The sequence below is a fragment of the Octodon degus genome, unplaced genomic scaffold (assembly GCF_000260255.1).
Source record: "Octodon degus isolate 3935 unplaced genomic scaffold, OctDeg1.0 scaffold00162, whole genome shotgun sequence".
NCBI classification, from domain to species: Eukaryota; Metazoa; Chordata; class Mammalia; order Rodentia; family Octodontidae; genus Octodon; species Octodon degus.
Genome location: NW_004524738.1, coordinates 3,181,728 through 3,187,035, shown reverse-complemented (window position 1 = coordinate 3,187,035; position 5,308 = coordinate 3,181,728).

Here is a 5,308-nt window from a genome sequence, read left to right as displayed (position 1 = left end):
CTCCCTCCCGGATCCCGCCCGGCCTCGCGGCTAGGCCTCGGCGCGGCCCTGGGCTCGGGTAACCAAGTTCCCGGGGCGGATCCGGCCCGGCCCGGCCCGGCCGAGTGAACTCCCTGCTCGGTCGACTCGCCGGCGTGGGACTCGCACCGGGCCGGGCCCTGGGCCCCCGCGGCGTGCGCAGCCCACCGAACCGATTTGAGTCGACAACTGCAGTGAGGTCTGCTAATGATTGAGGGGAGGGGAGCGTTCGGACTTTGTTGTAAGGTTGGAAAACACGCACATGGGGTGCAGTTGCAAATAAGCAGACAACTCCAGCCGGTCTCAGGGCACAAAAGAGACAAATGTTCAGGGCTGGGGCATGGGCGTTGGGCTCGTGAAAAACAAGTTAACTTCAGTTTACTGCCATATGGCTTAGAAAAGAAGGAGGGGGCTGTGTTTTCTTTGTTTCACTACAGCAGGTTTTTAAATTTAAAGAAGTATTAACAGACTTGGTGAAAAGTTTATCCTAGGAAGGTTAGCACCAGATTGTCGAAGCGACTTGAAAGTCTTGTGTACTTTAGATTTTAAAATCCTGTGTAGGTGATGTAGTAGTGGAGAAAGTTTAGTGAGTCAGATTAGTATGTACTTCAGCCCTTGGGAAGGGCATTCTTAGGGAAATAAAAGACCTTACAGTTGCAAGGTTGAAATACTCAGATTGATTAACATTATATTTGGAGCCAGCCTCAGAATTTGCATTACTAATGACAACGTTGAAATCGACTTCAAGAACATTATGTGTTCTCTTTTTAAAAGTTATAAAACTGATAGGAAAATTACTGTCTTTTTTTTCATCTGTCGTTTATTGAGAACTAACCATGTTGAAGTGTTGGACATTTTGAAATAGTAGGGTGCTTAGTTTAGTTAAGTTGAAAGGAATACTGTATGAGGATATCAGGAGGCTATACCTGCTCTCCCTTCTACCAGCTTAATAGAAAGGCATCCTCCTAGCTCTGTAAGTTTTTAAAAGCTGTGAAGTTATAATCACATTTCAGTTTGGGATATTAAAGTTCATCTTAGACTGGAGTCGCATGTACATTGATCACCTTGAGGACAAAATGAAAGTGAGCAATGGCTGCAGGCTGTCGTACTCACGGGGGCTGGGAGGGTGAACACTGCCCCACTAGAACAGTGGGTGCGTGGTGCTGTGAAGGGTGTTGGAGCCCTGTGCTCCCCACCTTAAGCAAGCATCCAGATAGTTCCAAACTGATTATTCTAATTGAGCTGTGGCCTGGGGAGAAGATTCCTTTACTTTCAGTGCTCTGTTAGAGTATTTAAAATCCTGTAGTTGGGACATTTTCCATGTAACCAACATTCTGTAATTTAAGGCAGTTCTCCTCTATTTGGTTCTGTGGAAAGGTGTGTGGCAATAAAACTTTACATTACCTTTTAGCTACTGGACTATTACTGAAGCTTGGCACATTATAATAGCACAGCTTTCCTTGGTAATTTACATTAATGCCTGATGTTTTTGAAAACCGGTTATTCTTAGATACAACTGTAAAAGACTTACAGTACAGTATTTGTTAAGTGATTATCTCTTAAGGGTCTAGTTTGTGACTTAAGGCAGGACTGGCAGCCTCAAAATCACAATTTTTTAGAAACACACACGTTTTGTAGTATATTAGTCCAGGCTGCCATTATTCTCATCAGTAGGGATTTGACCTAACAGCAAATGTAGTTTGACACCAGTGATTTTCTTCTCACCTTTCTATTCTTTGGGCCAATTACTCTCATTTCTTTCAGTGTTTGTTTGGTGATTTGATTTTTGAGCTCAATTATTTATTTTTGCGGTACTGGGGATTGAACTCAGGATCTTGCACTTGCCAGGCAAGTGCTTGTTCTGCTGAGCCATCTCCCCAGTCTTCGAGCTCTTTTAATTGTCTGCCTCCCCACCTCCAAAAATTTTCTGTGGTTCTCCTTTTTTTTCCCATTCAAGTGACCCAGAACCAGCCCTATGTAGTAGTCTGGTGGAAGGTCAGTCAGCACCATGCTGCCTAGAATGTCCTTGCATCCTTCTTATCGGGGCCTTCTGCACACATGCAACAAGTTACTTCGTCTTTCCGCCCAATTGCACTGTATTATAAGGTTGTATTAATGATGTGATTTTGGATGACACAGCTTCCAAGATGGACACCGCTCAAGCTTGTGGCCACTTGTGAAGCAGTGGACTGCCCCTGAGAAAGGAGCTACAGCCGCAGCGTAGAGAGCTGGTCCAGCCAAGGAGTCCAGCATACTTCTTCCACCGAAGGCCATAGAATAAACATTGTTGGCTGTGTGAACTGTAAGAGCCATCAGCTTTGCAGTTGGTGTGAAGGCTGTTATAGACAGCCTGTAATCTAATGAGCATGGTCATGTACCTGCTCTGTTAGTACCTGTGGACACTAACATTTGAATTTCTTGTAATTTTCATTTGTCATGAAATAGCATTCTTCATTTGAACCACTACCCCATTAAAAAATATAAAATCTTTTCTTAGGAAGTGTGCAGTACAGAAGTTGGAGGTGGCCCAATGTGGGCCAAGTGCTATAGTGTGCCTGCCTCTGCTCTCCAGTTAGAGCTTCAGAGTCAATGGAGCTGAAACTGCTGGGTGTCCAGACAGGGGCCACTCCAGTTGGTATCGCATCATTCCTTTGGGTCATGAAGAGCAAGTCCACAGACTGAAAAGTCTCTGTACTGTTCCGGACAGCACCATGTATGTTGGGTTAGAAGTAACTTTTCCCCTACCTTCTCAGACCTGATCTGAGTGGAGACAGCAGTATTCTACATCAGCTAAGTTTCCTGCTCACCCGAATGACTTTTCCGGTGAAAATTCCAGAACTTCTTTGAAATTCATTTTGTAATGTTCTCATGTTAGCAGACATTAGTACCCAGTCACTTTATGTTCACTGTACCAACACTGCCTAGTTCTTGTTTTGGGTTTTTTTTGTTTTTTGTTTTTGTTTTCGTTTTTTTTTTTTGGTACCTGGAGTTGAACTCATAACCTTGATCTTACAAGGCAGGCGCTGTGCTGCTGAGCTATATCTTAGCCCTTAATACCTAGTTTCTTTATAATGGTGAAATCAGTCATTTCTCACGTTTATGTTTTTAATGTCTTCAGCTGGGATTGTAGGTCATTGGTAGTGTATATGTCCTGAGTTCAGTCCCCAGCACCAAAAAAGCAATAAACTAACCTGGATCTCATATCACGTAACTGCAATCATTGCCCCTGGAGAGGGTGAGGGAGGAGGTCACCTGAGCCCAGGAATTTGAGGCTAGCCTGTGCAACATTGCAATACCTTGTCACAGAAAACACATCTTACTGCCTTTGGGGGAGGGCATTACTGAATTGACGGGGCCTGCAAGGTGGAGGCACTCATGCATGCTAGGCAAGCACTATTGTATCCTTAGCCCAAAAAGCCTTCATTTGATTTGGCTGAATTTACCTCTTTTATTTTAAGACAGCTTTGCCCTAAATTGCCAAGGCTGGCCTTAAACTTGGAATTCCACCTGCCTCAGCCACCTAAGTAGCTGGGATGGCATACTTAACTAGGAATATAGGCTATGTCACTGTCTCCAGCTGACTTTTTTTTTTTTTTGAGACAGTGTCTTGCTATGGAGTCTGAGCTAGCCTTGAACTCGTATCTTTTGCCTGTGTCTCCTGAGTGCCTGGGATTGCAAGCACACAGCACCATTCCTTAACCATAGTTTTCAGAAAATGCAATTAAAGTATATGTGTGGTATTTAAATCTTAAATTCACTTAATAGCTTTGCAAATTGAAAAAAGCACTTAACAGATTACTGATACTTACTAGCTAAAGTGCAGTTACAGATGTTCCTGCCTGAGTTGAGTCCTAGTTACCTAGAGTTAGTATGTACGTAGCTTTAAACTGTTTGACCTGTTTTAGTCAGTATTGTGTATACGGCACTCTGCTAATATCAAAGACGTAAGAAAGAAGCTCTCACGTTAGTCTGGTGAGGAAAATTCATTTGTACACAAATTCTGTAGCACAGTGTAAGATGTACCATAAGGAAAGGCTAAACTGAAGTACCAACTTTTTTCTCACTGATTGTGTGTAGTTTTCTAGAGGGACTATTTTGATATATCCCCCACCCCTTGATTGATTTTTTTTTTCTTTTTTCTTTTTTTTTTTTTCTTTGAGACAGTCTCATTGTATAGTTCAGGCTGGCCCTGCTCAGTGTGTAGCCTAGGCTGGCCTTGAAATCCAGGCGATTGTTGTAACTCAGACTTGAGTCCTGGGATCACAGGGGTGTGCTGCCAGGCCTGACTTTGAGTGCCTTAACTTTCTGTGCTATTCCTGATTTCAGATAGAATCCTTGTGTTTATCTGATTTTTAATTCTCCTTTTTTGTTGTCGGTTTTTTGAAACAGGGTCTCCCTATACAGTTCAGGCTGAACACTCAGGCATTCTTCTGCCTCAGCCTCATATAATTCTCCTTATTTTTTGAAGCTATTCATATGTAAGATGAAAATAGTCAAATATGTACAGATAATGCATTATTATATTTTTCTCAGAATTAGCTTATACTGGGCCAACCAGATAACGCAGCAGACTAAGTGCCTGCTTAGGCAAGTGTGGGGACTGGGGTTTAATTTCTGGTACCACATGCCACGCCAGCCCAGGCCCTGGGTGTGCTGAGCCAACTTCCAAATCCAGGTGAGGTGGCACGTGCCTATAATCCCACCACTTGGGGAGGCTGAAAACAGGAGGATCACAAGTTCCAGCTGCATAGTGAGACCCTGTACCAAACACATTAAAAAAAAAAAAAAAAGAATTGGCTAATACTGTTTATTTGTAGAGTATAAAATATAAGACTGTATACACTATTAATCTAGCTGCACCTTTATTTCTTTGTGGTGCAGGAGTTCAAAGACAGGACCTCACATATACTAGGTAAGTACTCTGCCACTGAGAATCCTCAGCTTTCATCTTTTTTTTCTGTTGTTGATGATTGGTCCCAGGGTCGAGCATGCCATGCAAGCGGTGTGCTGCTGAGCTGCATTCCAGGCCATTTTACCTTTTTTTGAGACAGGTCTCACTAAGTTAAGTTGCTCAGGTTAGCCATGAAATTGCAGTCCTTAGCGGTTGCCTTCTAAGTAGCTGGGATTACAGATGTGCACCATCTCGCTCAACTTTTTTTTTTTAACTGACAAAAATTTATATATTGAGTACACTTTTATCATGTAGAGTAAGATGGTTTGAGATTTAAATACATTATGGAATAGCAGTCCTGACTTCTGAAAGTTGTACCACTCTTAGTTTTTTTCTTAT